We start from the raw sequence: 19229 nt of genomic DNA, 5'->3' as shown, positions 1-19229 counted from the left end.
GAAAAAAAAGGTTAATATAGAAAGACAGTTTCAACACTACAGCTTTTCTTAAATAAAGCAAATATAACAACAGATCACACAACTATTGCTATAAGTCTAGCCATGCTTAACTATTGATCTAGGAAGAAAACCCCCCAGAAACAAACAAACAAACAAACAAACAAAGAAAAAAACTAGCCTCCATGGGCTAAATGTGATGAAGAAAATTGAACATGTTCCAATTTCCCTCTAAATAAGCAATGGTGCTACAGTTACTTTGAAAAAGTAATGCAATCTCTGATTATAATCATTCAAAAAGTTACGTTGTTCTGCACATCGGACAAGTCAACGGTCAATCTTATGAAGCATTGTTTCAAGTGTTCCGGACTGTATACGAGATCACTATGTGAATGTGTAAGTACATATGGGCCTTCAATCTGCTTCTCCAGGGTACAGAAGACCTACCAGAGTGGGTTTAGTCTGTTTGCCCCGAAAACCTGCTTCCATAGCATGTTGTGCTTGTTGATGCACGTTATCTCAATATTCTAGTGAAACACGTCTTGAGGGGGTCTCTCTGAGCCAAAGAAACAGTGACAGAGAAAGCAATTCTGAATGATAATGACTCAGTAATATATGTGATAAAATAAAGCATGTGTTAATTATGTAAATGGAGTGCCAAATTGCTGTAAGTGAGTTTTAAAAGGTTAAATTAACTCAGCTAAACTGCAGTCAGAAAGACATTTGTGGTGTCTCGGTCGATATGTGTGCTTGTTTAATATGCAGAGGCTACCACAGTTTTGCATTCTGTTTCAGACTTTGTTGTTTTTTTTTAAATATATTATTATTCTTTTCATTTGACTTTGATAACCTAAATGGGAAGGTTTCAGAAAGACATAAAAAAATTAATTACATTGTTTAATTTTTTTTTCACAAATGAAGGCTTCTGTCTCATTTCAGAATTAGAATATCTAAAACAATTTTCATATTAATATGAGGGCAATGGAGGTTGATTCTGTATGAAATTGTGTATTTTTTTTTTCAGTTTCCTTTCATTTCCTCTTGAGACAGATTTAATTGCTTTTTCAAAATGATCAAAAAAAAAAAAGAGAGAAAAGGCTAATAGCACACATCCAATCATTTATAACATCCTCACTACACATGAAGAAACCTGAAGTTGCCCAAGTTGTACAGGAAAAGAGAGGACGCCCTTACCTAGATCAGTGGTTGCCAAACTTCTCAGGATCTGATTCGCAATTTTACTGTTAATTAGTCGTTGCTGGTTAGAATGCTAAAGTGCACACAATAATTAAATCAAACAAGGGCATATTAGATCAGACTTATTTGCCTTGGTTGAGTTTCCTTACAAAAGTAACTTTAGTACAGTAACAATGATTATCTGGATTAGATTGTCTTGTGTTACATTTACGTTCAGACTGGACTGTGTCTTGTTGGATCTAATCTGTTCCAGGATTATATTATGCTGGTATGAATCTGATGTATTTCGTGTCATGTGCATTTTGGATGATGTCTCACAGCAATAGATGCCCACGCAGATAACACTGACACAGATAACAGTGAACGAGATGCTAAAGGTCACAGTGTAAAGTAGCGCGGATGAGAAAGAGAAATTGAGAAAATGTGAATTTGTCACAAGTGATATTATCATAGTGCAATATTTGTCAACATCGCCACCACATGCATTTCCTAATGATATGCAACCCTAGTTGAGGGGAAATGTGTTTTGAATTATTGCTGTGTTGAAGAAAGAAAATAACCTCAACAGACTAAAGAGAAGCAACAAAAATAACCCAAAATCTAACATATTTTGAGTTAAATACGGGTGGATCTGAGTGATTTATAGCAGTGGGTTTAATGTTGCAGAATGAATTTTCTGAAAAAAAATAAATTATTTTGCCTATTTGTTCAAATTTTCATAAAAGTTAAAAGTTTCATAAAATTGTATTTTGTGACAGTATAGTAAATTTATTTCACATGATCATACTAAAAATTTAATTCATATAAGAGTTTTTAAAAGTTCTACAAAGACAAATGTGGCCTATCAACGAAAAAAACAAACAAACAAAAAAAAAAAAACTCTGCCTCTAATTTTGAAAAGGATTTTTCTTTTTGTAATATTGAGTCCAAGTCATGAGCAACCACTTGGGCCATCATGTTTTTCCACTACATCATTGAAGATGTATTCATGAATGATTGCTGCAGTTCGGATCAATATAGCAGTCAAATATTTCATCAAAACGTAGCTTTTCCAATTCCAGTATGCTGAATGTTTTTGTTGGGTTTTTTTTTCTTTTTCATATGATCCACCACCATAAATCATTCTGGAGATTTCAGTTTCCAACAATATAGACTGCAGATTTTATCGTTTACAAAATATCTACCTCTATTTTCAAAGAGCCTTACTCCATAACATCAGCTCAAGGATTGCCTTAAAAGTAGTCTTCACAAGCACAGAGGTGCCGCAGGGGTGAAAGTGAGATGACCAAAGAGAAATAGCAAAGGAAAAGTGAGGCGTCCTTCATGTTTCATGAGGTCCACAGCTGTTTGAAATTCACCCTCTGTGTTTGACCTCCACACACTGACAGCACACTCCAAAGGTGTGCATCAAAACTTTCTGCGGTAGCCAAGAAATTTCACACAACCTGGGCTTTCAACACAGAACATCTTCTAGAGCAGAACTGAATTTACAAACCTATAGGAAATATGACTTTATGTTTCATATCATGTTTAATGTTGTCGGACAAATAATAAAAAAAAAAAACGTTATTGTCATCATTGAAGCACAAAGAACGGAGGAACAAAATGGAGCAAAGGTAACTGCTAGTACCATTCTCTCTTATGATGTTGCGTGGGTATGAAAACTAAGTTATTATATGTATGAAGGGAGTGTGACTTTTTAAACAGCAACAAAGAAGGTCATTATCCTGGGAATATATTAATCATTGTCTATTGCCTGTTTAGTGGGAGCATGTAATAATCCCTACCACATCTACTAAGGCTGAGACAGCACCCTACACTTTTAGAGTAGATGTCATTTTTGTCTCCGGGATGTGTAATGAATCTATGGTAAGCAAACAAGCGTAGAGCAATTGTATCTACAGGTGTACATAATCCATCGCTTTATCCTCAGAACAAACACCGAGTAGGAAAGGATGAGGGTTGATACTGAGACGCGGGCGGGTCCAGCAATGGGAGAGAACAGTAACTGAACTGTGCGTAGAGGAATAAAAAATAAATAATAATAAAAAAAAACCCATTGCAAAGTCAATCATGGAGACTGGAAAAAAACTCCCCTTGATGCACAGAATTAATTAATTTCATGCTCCGTTTAAGGAGAAGCTTCACAGTTGCACTCCTCATGATCTTATAGAGCTACAAAACTGTGTGGAGACGTGTCTCTGTGCATGCGGCTCTCCACAGGCAGCATCGGGGAGGACAGTCGTCCTGAACGTCCCGATCTTCAGAAAAACCAGAGGATCTGTTGCCTCTGTACCCAGTGACTGCACTCCGTCTGAAGACAAGACTACCCTCCTAAACCTGGCTGTCTGTGAAAAGAATATGAGCCAAAGATTCTCCAAGAAAAGACTGGTTCCTTCATTTATAACGTGGTTTCTGCTCCACTGCTGTGGAGAAATCAGCATTGAAACTGCAGCTCCACACACCCGAGGCACAATCCAGTTCAATGAGACGCTCGCCACAGCTGCGAGGCTGCAAGCAACCACCAGATCTCTGTTCGTCAAACCTGCTGAACTCCAGGGCTCTCCTGTTTATCGGAACAGTTCAGAGTAAGAGGCTGTGTCTGGGCAGCGATGATTAATCAACACCAGATAAAACAAAATATTATTGTTTATTTAATTGTGTTTTGGTTAGTTTGTGATGCTGGACTGCTTTAGTCCTCACAGGGCACTGAGCTTAATCTGATCATTTTGTTTTGTAAAGTTGACTACTGGTAAAGAGTCACTTTACTTTTGCAACATGTGTGAGGTACGTGTAGGAATTAGAGAGGCTGCCAAAGAGCAACACAGTCACTATTTTCTTTGTTGTAAAGCAAAGTCCACAACGGTTTTATAGATTTTGAGTCTATAAAAACATCTATAACTGTTTTTAAGCCATTATCTTTGTAGTACATTATCTATTTAGTCAGTAACTATGATGGCTAATTAATGCATTATTAAACAACTATTCAAAACTTTGTTGATTTCAAATTTGGCAAACTATTGGAGGGTTTTTTCAACATAAATTTAACACAATTATGTTTGCGTTGTACGCTGGTTGTTCAAAATGCCAAGCAGCTGTTTAGAGAACACATTATTTAGTCTTTTTGCCTGACACACTCACGCAGCTCTCTTCTTCTTCTTCTTGCTACATCCAGTACTTAGAAAGTATCTTTAGAAGTAATATTAAAATGTGTCCACCAGCAGAAGTCTTTAACGTCGACAGGGCTGTTTATCCATTCTGTGTAAAGTGGCCAATCTCTGGTTAGCAAAACATCGGGTCACCTAACACGACTGCAGCAACGCGACAGCCATCCTGATGCCCTCCTTTTGCTTCACGCCTATTAATATCCTGTGAAATCCAGCAAACTTAATTTGAAGGAAAGGAGCTGAACCTGAACTAAGCGGATTGAATTAATAAATGTATTTTCCATTTAACGGTTTGATTTCTCCAAAGCCTGTTTACAGCCACCGAATGATCTGCCTCTAAGTGAGAGGGCACGCTTAAATCTGCTTACAGTTGCCTAAATCTATTATCTGTGCTCCACCTTATGGCGAGTCACTGACTCTGGATCTAACGGAGGTGCATGTGTGTCTTTGTCGCAAAGACATACGTGCATGAATGTTCGCACATGCAATGTTAAACTCATAATTCACTGTCAAAACTTCTAAAAGGGGAACAAAAAAAGTGACTGAAGACATTTCACCTGGAAGAAAATGCTACCAAAAAATAAGAAAAGGCTAACATGAATGCATAGATACAGAAAATTGTTCAGAATTTTATGAATTGATGGGAGAATTAAACTATCCTGTTATTTTTATTTTTTTTTAATAGTCAGCTTTGTGGCATGGTTCAATTATTTTGCTCTGTAATCTCCACTCGCGCTTGTTCTTTTCTTTTCTTTCTTTTTGCCGCTATTGTACCACATCAGTTGTTATCACCCATTATAAACTGTCCTTGACATACTTTGCGTTCTCCAACAATCTAAATTACAATTTTTGGACTGCATGTGGTATGGAGACGGTACCGTTGTTGATTGTACAAAGGTACAGACAATATTTGTGAGAAAAAGGGCATAAACATCTTAAAAAAACTGTCCTGTCGGTCATAAGTTTTCTAAGATTTTATGTGCTTTTTCAAATGCAGAGGCTCTAATAGGAATTAATTCTGACGGCCTAATTGGTTTTTGATTCTCTTAGGTAATTGAAATGGATTTGTCCAAAGTTTCCTTGAGTACTACTTATGGCCTGACATATTATAACACGCAAAAAAAAAAAAGGACAATTCAACTCTGTGCTTTAAATTGATGCAATTAACGTCTCCTGAGTAAACTACAGCGAGAAAGGAAAAGGCAGTATGCATTAAATTATTTCATCAACTGAATAATTTAGTGGAAAGACAAGAGTACTGTGATATTTTTATTCCTTTCTTTTCCAGAAGTAAAGCTAAAGATCTACAACCAATATTCTATATGGAAGTAAATAAAAGATCCATTGCTCTGGATTCCCTGACAGCACATCAGGAAGCTGCTCTAAATGAGTTATAGAAACTCGTAACCAAGGAAGAAAACGAACAACATTTAACAGAGTTTTCAACTCGCCAGGTAGTGACGGACAAAGCTGCAGCAAAATCTATTCAGGTTTAATTCTGACCTACACTTGACATTTTCAGAGGCAGAAACTCTGTCTGTCTTTTTCTCTCTTTCTCTCTCTGTTGCACTTACTTTGGCTTCTTGTTGATTATTTGTCAGCAGACTGGGGACAAGATCACAACAGGCACACTTTTAGACATGAACAAAAATAAAGGAAACTATAAGTTATAACGCTGTAAACAAATGTATTAGTTCTCACTGTGAATATTAAATGCCAACAATATTTTGTCTTTACAGAGCTGCATGTCAGCCCGCCAACCTGCTGGATGTTTATTCGTACCCCCCACAAACAACAGAACTGCAAATTAAAGTCGTGTGGCAGGAATGAGTATACAGTAGCGGTGAAAGAGATATTGAGGATTGGCAGAAATGTAGACGAGTCAGCCGGAGAAAATTGCTGTCACAGCCTGTGCTTAGTGAGCGGCAGTGGAAGAAGGAAACATCAGTTGGGGAAATTATTTGCGTTTGTGAATGGCGGCGTGATGTTAGAATAAAATGTTACCCATGGCCAGCGTGAACATTTAAATCCAGCATTCTGCTTTGGCATTGGATACACTGAAGTTGTTTTTGAGTTCTAGCTTGTTTAGTGAACAAAATCATTTTAAGAAGCAAAAAAACAAATTAAATTAAGGAAGCGTTCTATACAAAGCGGAAGAGCAAGGCAGTTTTTTCTGGAATACATTCAATGGTTTCTGCATGTCTTGCAGAGTTATTAAAAACTCCCATATTTGTCAATACAGGATTGGGTTTTGGAATGTAGCCAAAAAGATTCAGAAGTAGATTGAAATTGATTTCTGAAAGAGGCAAGAGAAAGCAATGGTAGTTCATGATTAAAAAATTCTGGCTAGGTGTTACTAGGATGTTTTTCTTTGCCCTCACAACTGTCTGAATAAACCTAAAGTACAAGGAAAGAAATGCGTTCTTTCACAAAGAAACATGAAAACTACTGTAGAAAAATGTAAAGACAAAGAAAGAGAGTCTGCAAAAGGGTATTCCTAGTTTTTAGTGTCGGCTCTCTAACTCCTTTAAACAGCACAAAAATGTGAACTCTTCTCTAATCCCAAATGAGTCATTTAAAACATTGCTCCACGTAACATAGTTTTGTAGTACTAAGTAAAATACTGAGTAGATACTAAGTAAAACCGAGGTCATGTTAAAACAATGCTAAAAGGCATTATCTACTCGACGATCAGGTTGTTTTCATATTTAAATGAAAGTTTATATAAGTAGTTATAACTTTTAATATTTAAAATTTCCATACGAAATTCAAACTAGATTATGCTAATTTATGTATTAGAGTTACAAAAGGTTGCTACAGAGTATTACTTGCTGCATGACCTGCTTGTATTCACAGTCATTCAAAAGTCATATTTCACTATTTGAAAATGTTGTCCCAAAGGAAATATTTAGTTTATTATCAGTATATTACATAATTTTCTAAAAGTATTTGCAAAATTTGGATAATGGTAAAAGTGCTATTTTATTTTTTCGTATGTACTCAACATTCTCTTATGCTACAACTTTAAACAATTTTAAGCTATGAGTGTACAGCAACCCATTAAGGCAAATGTTTTTGGTTGTGACCACTGTCTAACTATTACGTGGTTTCTGCTCTGTACTAATAAAGTTTTAAGCAGAGGCTACGCACACTCCCCAGGGTGCATGCCGAGTTTAATGAGCAACATAGGGCTTCGGGTTTTACAGTAATGTTTGAAGTAAGGCAGAAGGCATGCAATTTGTCAACAACAGGTCCTAGAAAAAGAATAAAAACAATGTGTGCAAGACTATCAAACACTTGTTCTCATTTAAAAAAGAAAACACTTCTAAATGCCCTCATGTCAGTTCATTTATGCACAACTCTACAATTAAACAGAATGGAACTCACACGCACAAAGATATTGCATTGTTTCTCTCATAAACTGCAGAAAGTAGGTATGTTTCTAGTATTTTCAAAACAACATGAGTCTACAGCATATAAATATATATATATATTCGACATCAATTGTTATATTTAAGCTGGTCATAGCAATCAAATCTCATCACAACAGTCTAGGAGCCGTTCGTGATACGTTTCATCTGCGGGTTTAAAAGAAGTTTCTCCACTTTGAAGAATCTAATAAGATGCAGCCTAACGAGCAAATCAATGACATGGAAGCATTGAACAACCTTTTTGTTGCGCCCAGGGCCAGGCGCAACAAGAAAAAAATAAGGGGCAGTCCAACGCTTGGCTTCAGGACAAAAAAAGCATTGTTTTCCAAGATGGTTCAGAGGTCACGGTACCAGCAGCTGGTTCTAACACACAAGAGATAGTAAATGAACAAGGGGAGAAACAGGCACCTAAGCCCAAAAAGAAGAAAATGATCCCTTTGCCGGCCTGGTTGGAGATGCACGACCCCGTTCATGAGACGTTTTCTAGTGAAGAGCGAGATGATTCACTGGTCACCGGTGAATCATTTGGGGCCAATAAAGCGAAAGATTGAACCAGAATTCATAAGGTGGGTCCTCAAGAAAGAGCCAACCTGTGAGACGCTGGACGCAACACAAACTGAAACAAAATTAGAGGGAGGAGTTGAAAAAAAACAACAAACAAAAACATAAGGTGAAGAAAGAGCCATCTAAGAAATCTAAACTGAAAGAGGAAAATGTGACAATAAAATCTGTTTCTGAGCTGGAAACCCTCAATAATCAGAAGGCTTCTGAAGAAAACTCTGATCAACAAATTCAATAACAGAAACAGCTGAGAATCAAACATCCACTGTCAAAAATGACATAAATCCAAATGAAGCTTTTCTCTCTAAACTTCAAGTTACTGAGGAAGAAAAGGTCTCTGGAAAGCAACAAAATGGGGAGCACCAAGTGGAGAAGAAGCCGTCTAAGAACACGCCATATAAGAAAATGAGAACGGCAGCAAGGAAAGCAAGTTTCCATAAGTTTAGGGAATCTGAATATGAGAAAATGAACTGGAAGTTCTCATAAACCAAACCAAGATGGACACCTCTGAAACTGAAAACTTTGGCAAAGAAGCCAAAACTCTGGCACCACAAACTGTTTTACAAATAAAAACAGAGAACCTCCAGACAGTGTTTGAGCTAAAGGAGACACAACTTGCAGCTTCATCTGAAATGCTGAAAGAAAACACAGAAGTTTAGTGAAGCAGAAAAAGATTCTACAACCAAAGAGGGATCCAGCCAGGAAGGAGAAGACTTACAATCCGAAGAATCAGGAAGTAGGAAGTCACAAATGGAAACGGTCAGTCAGCAAGCAATGCACGACTTTCTGGAGACGTGGATGAAATGAAAACGGTCTCTCCTCATGGATCAGAAACACCAGAAGTCATTGTCCAGGCTGAGCAGGACAACATTTCTGGAGAGTAGCCCAGTAGAAAGGATTTAATTGTGAAGGAGACTTTAAAAAGCCATCCCTCCATCATGTCTGCGGCAGCATAAAGAGAGAAGTGGAAAGCAGCCGCAGTAGATTTTAACATGGGCTCTGATATTTTAGATTTTCCAGAGAGTTGGGGACGAGGTGAGAGAAGTCTGGGCCTCCATGGTTAGTTTAGGGTTTGTTATTATAATCTAGCTTTATTTAGTAGTGACTTGTTGTTTGTCCAGTTCAGGTGGTTTTAATTAGTTTGTATTTGCTCATTTTTATTAGTTGCTACTAGTTAAATATTGCTTAGTTTTAATTGTAGTAGTAGTATTAGTTCTTTCTAAAAAAGCGCAGTGTCGCCGTGTATGCATGGGTTCCCTCCGGATGCTCCAGCTTTTCCCTCATTCAGTCCAACTTCCATGTTCATCTGTTACAATCTTCATCTCTGGTTCTGAAATAAGACAAAAACTCCTTGCTGTAGGAATTCAAGCTGATTATAGACCTACAAGTTTTCAAGAATCTGTTTTGACTTTTAAATGTCAAGAAAAAGGTCATTTTAATGATCTAATTTGGAACTTGGCTCAAAATGGGAGTGAGGGGGGGAAAAAAAAAAAGTTACAATGATATGAACCTTTAGAGAATCTGCCAGCATTCACATCAGAATCCCCGCGGGACAAGGAGAGAGTGCCTATTTGGGTTCCACACGAGCTGATTGCTTTGATTCCTCACGAAATTGACTACATCGCCACCAATATGCCTTTCTCTTAAGACCATGTCTTCGGTTTAAAGATCACTGCAGTAAGACGATACGCTGCTTCTGTCTGTCATAGAGGCCACTCTGGGATAGGACAGCAACAGCAATTTTTCTGCTGCTTTATTTTGTCTCCAAGTATGGATGATTTTTGGGATGGAAATTGTATCGCCATATTTGGATCTCCCTTCATGGCATTTTAGAGGCGGAACGTTTTCAGAGCAAAGTATCAAAGCTGACCTCATTCGCATTGATAGCGTTTTTATACAAGCCAATGGTATTTATTTGAATAGCGTTTAAAGGCTAAACTAAAGGCTGGTTTTTCTCTTAATCTTGAAATCTAGTTGAGCAGCTTTAGTGCTCAGAAAGAACAGAGTTTTTTGATGGCCAAAGATTGATTTGTTCTGTTCTACCATCAATATTTACCGTATTACCAGTGTCGAGGTTTAAGATAACGAACAAAGCCTAAGTGAGCATTTTTACTAAAAAAACCCCCCAAAAAACTACTTGATTACTTTTATTACTAGCCCTTTTAAAATAGTTAATTCGATACATATTTGAAGCTTTTATCTTATTTAGCAACTCACAGTCAGGATCATTAAAACTCAAGTTACTGCACATTTTTAAAGATGTCCTTGCCTTATGTTTCATCAATGCTAAGTGGATTTTTTTCCCCTCACAAAGTGCATGATTTTTATGTTGATTAAAATTTCTACAAGGTCATCATTACCACTCGATTTGAATTTGCTTGTCTACAGCTGCTTCAGGCGGAAAAAAAAAAGTGACTAATTACAGTTTTACCCTGGTTTTGATGCAAGATATATATATATATTTTAGGGAGGAAGGTGAGAGGTGCAGAAATGGTTTGAATGGAGGAGAAATAGGATACAGTAGCTTGGTTTATAAACAGTACACTTATTGGAAATCAATGAGTTTAAGCCTTGGGAAAGCTTCTTTTGTTTTACGGTCACTTGGTTTACATGCACAAGTTGGAAATCAGATCAAGCCCTTCATAAAAGGATGCTTATCTTGCAACTTAGCAAAATCCTCTGGAACATGGCCTCTTCACTTTTAATTCAGATGCATTTAACTTTAGGCTATTTAGTCATTGTGAGCATAAGATGAATTAATAAGATATCACACCCTTTGCATCGTAGACAATGAGATTTCCTAACATCAAAATGGTCTCATATTTAATGACCCTACTAATTGATAGTGACAGTGTACACTGAATTATGGCAACGGCATGTTTTGTCCACCAGTACAAACTTATTTCTTCCCAGTATTTTTCAAATTTATTTATATGTGCCGCATATTTTCTCGCAGAAGAGGGTTGTAAAACCTTTGCTGGATCCCTATCTGCTTCTTCCAAAGGGTGCAGCAGACATCTGATGTTTTGAAGTTTTATCTGATAAAGAAAATTAATTTCAGGCCGCGTGTCTCAGAATCATAAGAAATCGACTGCCTCAGTACCTCCGTAATTGCACTTATCCTGTGTTAGAACAGATTGGAAATTTTGCAGATGGTAGAAAACCTTGGTATTTAAGCACAGTGAAACAGTTAATCCGAAGTACTGATGTGATAAAGGCAGCTTTAATAAACAACATCAAAAGTGCAAAACGCATCAAACTTAACCCGAAGGCTCAACTTAAGAACCATGACCACGACACCATCCTCTTGCTTCCTGCAATTCCAAAGCAATAGATTTTAGCGCCTTTATTACCAAGAAATCTTTTTGTAGCTTAAGTGCTGATCAACAGTGTTGTCTCACAGCCTCAAATCATTATTATTTTTCTATCAAATTCCAAGTGGCCAGTTGAGTAGATATCCAATTTTGGGGGGTTGTCACATTAATCCCAGTCCAATTCCTTTTGCTTCAAAAGACACCACAGATTGAATAAATATGCGTTTCATACCTGAAATGTCATCTGGAGTATTTTTCTTTTTGCTGTGATGTGGTACAAAAAGTCACACTACACTAAAGATCTGGTTGAATTGCTTTTTTTTTTTTTTTTTTTAAACAGAAATATTGTTGAAGAAAATTACTCTCTGCTATCCAAGCAGCAACTGTGATAACGGCTGCTCATCTTCTTCACCAAAATGCGAAGGAAGGATCTTCAGTCTGTCTTATTACAGTTTATGTCGTCTACAATCATATTTTACCATGATCTAAATGTAAAACATTTTGTATGTGTTATAAGTTGTCTTGCCGCGTTTGATTTTCCCTATTTTGTACTCTGTATGTGTATTAGACTGGAGGTTGTAAAATTCACTGCTGTGTACAGATTCAGAACAGGTCCCATTTTATTCATGGTTTAAGGCACAGGTGTCAAACTCCAGTCCTCGAGGGTCGCTGTCCTGCGGTTTTTAGATGTGCCACAGGTACAAAACACTGGAATGAAACGGCTTAATTACCTCCTCTTTGTGTAGATCAGTTCTCCAGAGTCTTGCTAATGACCTAATTATTCTATTCAGGTGTGGTGCAGCAGGGGCACATCTAAAAGTTACAGGACAGCGGCCCTTGAGGACTGGAGTTTGACACCACTGGTTTAAGGTGAAGGTTATATGTTGCACAATTCCAAGCATTTAGCATGCTAAGGGAAATCAATCTCAGTTTATAATACAAGTTGAACTCCTTTCTTCGAGGTCCAGTGTCCTGCGACTTTTAAAGGTGTCCCTGGTTCAACACACTTGCATCAAATTAGGTCCAATGGAAGCCGAGGTTACTTTGATAGTGGCCTTAGGATGTGTTGGGCCTGGAATCTCACATCATCTTCTCATCAATACTCCATACACTCTATGTGAGGTAAACGTAAAGCTGACTACAACTTATAAGTCTGATAAGTTTCAGAACTAAAGATACATTTTGGATGAGGGCTGAAACATCTTCAAGACAAAGATCAACATGAATATCCACTTGTTATTGTTTACCCAAATGCTACTCCTAGCACCTCAGCATAGCTAACACTTACTTTCAAAGTAACAGTTGAAAAATGTATAATTAAAAAAAAATAAAAAATAAAAGTATTGCATATAGTTGTTGTTTTTTTTTTTTAGCTTTTTGATTACCACGGTAACCAAAAATGGGTAGAAAATCATTGTCCAGAGAAAATTTTGCACTGTTGTCAATTACGGTTATGACTACTAGTTAACTAAATCAACAATGAAAAAGTTTTAGCTTGCAAAATTTCAAAACTGCTTCAATTTGTTTTCCTTGAAATATTACAGTAATTGCTAAACTGGGATCTAATAAACGTATACAATTCTGTGCAAAGAATCAAAGATGATTCATGTACAATGGATATTACAGCTATGAAACCACTTCTTTTACTTCTTGAGTCAGAATGTGTGTCAAGACAGGGCATGGATGTCCTTTTATGGTCCTTCTGGATATACTGAACATGAGAGTAACTGAGGCCAAAGATAAAAAGGAGAAGATTAAAGAGAAGTGGAGTTGGGTTAAAAAGGATTAAGGTCAGAGGGGAAGATTAAGCTTAAAATTGATGACTTGAATAAAAGGGTAATACTAGGAATTGCTTCACTAAGTATAAAGTAAAAGATGGCCCAAGAAGCGTGAGCTATTATAAACATATCAGGCAAATTCCTTGAATGTATTTTAAGTTCCTTTGCACGGCCTAAGCCTTTTTTTTTTTATTTTTATTTTTTTAGGGTTTTTAAAATGCGATGGCAGAGCAAAGGATATTCACTGTAGCCAGGGCCAAGCGTTTTGGACTGAGCCATTTGACAAATTGTGAAGATTTAAGCAATATGAAAAAAGCGATAGGTTCACAAAACTGGAAAGATGGCTTTACCTCAAAGAGACATGGGCAACGCCAATTCAAGAGGAAGGTTAAAAGGTCTGTAAGTGGGCAGAAGATGGTCAACAGGAGGGGCAAAGGTTTCCGCTCTTCCTCAAAGGGTGAATTGCCTTCTGATACGGAGGTCTATTAAATCTTGCTATCATCTCAAAACCAGTAATCCTGCCAAGTGACTGGAACCCTTCAATCACTGTGCTCGATCTCTGCCTGCCACAGCCTGACGATAAGGGCTGGCTCAGAGGGATTTGTGGCAGGAAGCCTTTTTTTATTTTTATTTTTGTTGAGCGTCTGTTATTTTCATTACAAGCTCAACGTGTTATGGAGTGGGGGAAAAAAGCTAAACTGCTAAATAATATATTAAGAAATGTACATTGAATGGGTTTCTTCTTGGCTTATTTAAATCACTGTTCAATTGACTGGAGCATATTTATGGGACAACTGGAAAATTTTTCACTTTTTCCTAAAACCACTGAAATATTTGGTGAAACTCACAATTTGTCTATAACCTATAATTAAATGACAACTTGACCAGAATCGGTAACCTAGTTATCTTACATAGCTTAAAAAATAAAAATAAAAAATCTACAAACAAAAGTCATTACCAAAAGGTCTGACTGGATTTCTGAAAGAAGCAAACACTTTTGGTTCTTTGCAAAAGTGTTTGCAAAGAAGCAATGTGTATATGTTTTCTTATACACATAAGAAAACATATGATAGTTAATAAACTCAGAACTACATTAGCTTTGGGTAGAATTAAAAAAAATGTAGCCTATGTATTGGAACATTACATTACTGCTTGCTTATCTGTCTTATTTATTTTTTATTTTGGAGGTGGGGGGGGGAATATTTGCAAGATCCATGTATGGTGTGGGTCTTTAACATTGTGTCCTGGCTTTGATGGGGGCACAATGATGATTAAACTATTTTGTGTATTTTTGTCACCTGTCACCTTGAAAACACTCTTGTAAATTTAAATTCATTTAAAAAACATCCCAGTTGTCCCAGATCATTTGATTTATGTCCTTAAGTTTTATGGGGTAAAAGTAGTGCTGAACACAAGATCTAGTTTCGTATTAAATGTTCTTTATCCTTGAGTCCTACCATATTTTCTACTGATTTCATGCAAACATCTATTAATTATCTGTGACTTTTTTGGTAACTTGTCGTCTTCCTGGATATAAATACGATATATTGCTTTGAAGTACCACTAAAAGTCCATTGAGCATGATTGTAGGTTATAATTTTTTGCTGTGAACCAGATGAAAGGTTCCAGCTTTAAGTATTAAAGTAGTGTATTCTGCTGCGTAGCTTAAGAAAAGAGAGAAGAAATTTCACCATCACCTGTACGAAGCCTACGTTGTCGGGGATCCTCCTCATCTACATGGAAAACAAAGGAATGCAATTATTCTCTGAGAGACTACAGAGAACAAAGGAACTGGAAAGAAAAACCCAGAATAAACCCACTGGCCGAGGGAACTCATAGGCAGTTGGGATCCCCAGTGACATCTTGAAGGTTATAAAACCCTACACAGAGAGGCGCTCTGTCTGTTCCGCGGCTCACAAGCTGATCCTCCATGACACCATGTTACAAAGAACATAAGATAACCGTTGCCATTGTTGCTGTTGGTAACTTTTTATTGCCAAGTGCCTTTACACTAGGGTGACCAGACGTCCCCGATTTCCGGGGACAGTCCCCATTTTAGATGGCCTGTCCCCGGGTGAAGCCGTCCCCGGAAAAGTCCCAGATGTTAGCGTTTTATAAATTAGAAAAAAAAAGCTTTTGTTTTGCTAAATATGGCATTTTTAACATTTCATCAGCTGATTAAAAGGATTAGTATTTATACTAAGATTTTACTAGGAAGAATCCAGCTCTTCATCTCAAAATAACCAAATTCCAAACCAAAGAAAGCAAATCCAATTTTATTTCTTAAATTGTAAATTTTAGTTATGTCATCTGTACATTCTAATGTTTTTGGGGGAGATTGAGATGATAATATGTCTCTGTTTTAGAATACTTCCATACTGTTAAAAGATGAGACAGGATAGAACTGCATGAATGAGGAAAACAGAAAAACTGACAAAGCTAGAGAGAAATATGAAATATAAACATATTATCATTTAATCGTGTCTCATAATGATGTATTTTAAGTGTTTCTCTTTAATATCACCTGTGGTCTTTCTCAGTTTGTCAGATAATCTTTTCTGCTCTTATTCCATTCAGACCTCTATGATCATGTGGCTATGTCTCTTCACACCTAGCAACGGTTGCTAAGTTGACTCAACCTGCGTGGGTGAAATCTGATCTGTTATGACATCACAGAGTTTTATATGACATAACACAGTTTTACTTGGATTTCAGGCAACAATTCTTTCATTCTGCTACTTTCTTCAAGAGAGACAGCTGGTGAGAGATCGAGATAGTTTGCAGTTGACTAACTGGTTATAAGGCAAAGTTTACTCTTAGAACACTTCCTAATGTAATAAACATCGGCATTCAAATATCACAGTGCAGCAAAACACAGTTAGCATTAGGCTAATTAGATCTAGCAAATTCACCAAGCGCATGCTTAGAACAGATAAAAAAACTCATCACACCACAGCTTACAGCATTAATATAACTCACCACGTTGGGCAACACTCATGAACGCCAGAAGGATATGATTCTATGGCAGATTTAGCTTGTTAGTTTCAGGTAACGGCAACCTAAGTGCACTACTGGTCCACCGTCAGTTTTCTTCCTCCTCACATCAACTCATGTACCCAATGCAAAGCAACGACAGAGCCCTCTAGTGGAACAGGAGGAGTGAATCCAACAACCATGAAGCTGTTTCTGGGCTAAGTGAATTAGTGAGATGTACAGCAAATTAACACTGCCTGTTTCATTGTGTTTTAATGCTTAGATTGTTCTGGCCGGTGCAGGCCTCAAAGCAAGCAGGAGCCAGTGCAATCAACTGCTGCAAACTCTGTTTAAATTTGTATTTTGAAGACTAGTAATCTGGTCATCTTAACCTTGTTCCGTCTTGTGGTGAGGCAGTGGTCCCCAACCTCCGGTCCGTGGACCAATTGGTACCGGGCCGCGCAAAAAATAATTAAATATGTCTGTTGTATGTATTGAGTCTGGAGGAGCTTTTATTTTGAAAATCCTAAACCAGATGCTGTTGGCTACGTCTTGCGCGCCAACATGCAGCAGAATGAGTAAGAAACAATGGCATCCGTCCTCACAGCACCGCACCACCCCCCCTTCATAAGAAAGAACAGCATCGATGTCGATCCATATAACGCACGCACCCCCCTGGTCCGCAAAAAATTTACGAAGGGTTGACCGGTCCGCTATACTAAAAAGATTGGGGACCTCTGGTCTAAGGTATATGAAGCCATTTTTGGTGCTTAAGGATTTAAAGTTGAAGTCACAGAGAAAAATCCTATACAATCCATATGGTGGTTGTCAACACTTTATGGTGTGAACCACAGTTGCCTTGACTAACTTCCCCTTTTAAGGCTACTTTTGAGTAGAGCATTGAGCATTTGCGAGTACTTTTGAACTCAATAGTCCTTCCCTTCCCAGGGGTAAAAAGATCTTAAACAGGTTTTATTTGACAATTAGTAAAATGCAGTTGATCACATGTTCCATGAGGCCGCAGGCACTGTGAGGAAGTGCTTCTTGTTTAATTGTGCTTCTATGATCCATAAGTGCAGCTGCTTGCATGCAAATTGACCAGATCTAAAGCACCTCTAATATAATTGCAGTCTATTTCTCAAGCTTTAGAGGAGAGTGAGAAATATGCGGAGTGTTTTCATGCTACAAGGTATGGAGGATAATTGCAGCCGCTACTTGGAGGATGTGTGAAGGAGAGAAGAAAAGAGCAGATGCCACAGGGAAATAAATGTAAACTACACATTTGGAAAATGTGACCATAAGTAGCCTGGGCCGACAAAGACGAATGTCTGCCTGTGCCTTCTTTAATAAAACAGACAGTTGGTCTGCAAATTAGTCATTGTCTTTGACAAATTATGTGATTTATCCCCAGCGACACTCAAGCTAGCTATTTACCCCCTCGAATGCAAATCCGCCTGAATTTAATACGTCTCTGTAAAAATGCAACAATATTTCCTAAACTAGATGAGGTTTTTTTTTTTTTTTTGGCAGTTTGACAATGATTTATTGTCTGTCATCAAAGGCTCTCTTTTTTCTAGACTTTAGTAACTGCATTTATCATCCAGGTGCAGTGCTAAATGAGAACAATAAAAGCATAAAAGCAGTGATGTTTGCGGTGCTATTGTGTACTTTTATTCTCCTGGCAAAAATGTAAGAAAAGAAAAAAAAGATTTTTAGAAACTGCTTCATGCAAGTTTATTTATTAAGATTTGTACTTCTCAAATCACCGTCAAAATCCAGATGATTGTGACTTAAGTTTCGTTACAGTCATTTGGGAAGATCATTTTCATTTGCAAAGAAATGTGTTCATATCAAAGGAATGGCCATGAATCTGATTTGGTTAATCACTTAATGCTTATAGCTGATTTATCTAGCATTAAGAAATAAGCACTAAAACATATTTGTGTTCTATTTAACCTTTGTCAAATATCTGTCTAAAGATGTAACTAGATTTTAAGTTATGTTTTCAGAAATGTTTTAACAAATAGTTTTGCTTATCCAACAATTGGAGATGTATGTTTGGAAAAATATAATGGCATAGAAAATATGGACAGTTACAACATAGACACTAAATGAGCACCGTCCATCACTTTTACAGTATTGTCTTTGTAACAGTATTACAAAGGCAATACTGTTTCAAAAATATAGCTGGAAATCTACCAGTGGCATCTCTATTTTGCAGGCTATTCCTAAGCTGACGGGTCGACTAATTACACAACTAGTATCAGTTAGTTATATTCACAGTGTTAATGTTGGAGTCAAGGTTTGACTATGACTGTTAATCTATGTCAAAATGACCAAGTCAGGGCACCAGTTGATTATCAAGAAAATAACAAGCCAAACATTGTAGACTAGTTATTATTTATAAATACCTCCCTGATAAGGCCTAGGTTTTAAAATAATAGATGATGGCGAAAGTCCTTCACTGCCGTTATCTGAGCATCAGATATTTATTTGAAGTTGGATGCTCATGGTTCCCTCCTAGCAAGCAGTACTGGTATTTTTTGTTGGCTTTGTTGTTTTGCTGGTTTTGCTTTTCATTAATTACCGTACTTAGGCACCATGTCGGTTAGTGTCTCTGTTCTCATTTGGCGTTGGCGTTCTGCCGTACTTTATTTCAGTTTTGTCTTGTTGCTTAAAACTTACGTTTGTTTGAAAAACACTTATAAAAGTGGTGTAAACTGGACATTTGGAAAATTTTGGTGCTTCTCTCTTTTTTGTCATGTCCTCGTGAGCGTGGTCGTGACGTAAGAAAAATAGTTTCACCCTACA

At 37.2% G+C, this 19229-nt stretch overlaps 1 long non-coding RNA gene across 2 annotated transcripts in view; it reads right to left on the bottom strand.

The window, feature by feature from the left end:
* The window catches only part of LOC122820610, a 44437-nt gene extending 27808 nt beyond the window's left edge, over positions 1-16629 (bottom strand). The window contains exons 1-3 of one of the 2 annotated variants that reach the window (XR_006368844.1): positions 16425-16629; positions 15970-16084; positions 15143-15178 (exon numbers count right to left, since the gene is read on the bottom strand). This is a non-coding gene — a long non-coding RNA (uncharacterized LOC122820610). The remainder of the gene's footprint in view (positions 1-15142; positions 15179-15969; positions 16085-16424) is intronic. The other variant, XR_006368843.1, reaches the window with a different exon arrangement.
* Between the last annotated feature and the right edge of the window lie 2600 nt (positions 16630-19229).

Source organism: Gambusia affinis, linkage group LG18, assembly GCF_019740435.1.
Source record: "Gambusia affinis linkage group LG18, SWU_Gaff_1.0, whole genome shotgun sequence".
NCBI lineage: Eukaryota > Metazoa > Chordata > Actinopteri > Cyprinodontiformes > Poeciliidae > Gambusia > Gambusia affinis.
The sequence above is the reverse complement of the archived record's forward strand: the minus strand, read 5'-3'. Positions and strand labels throughout refer to the sequence as shown.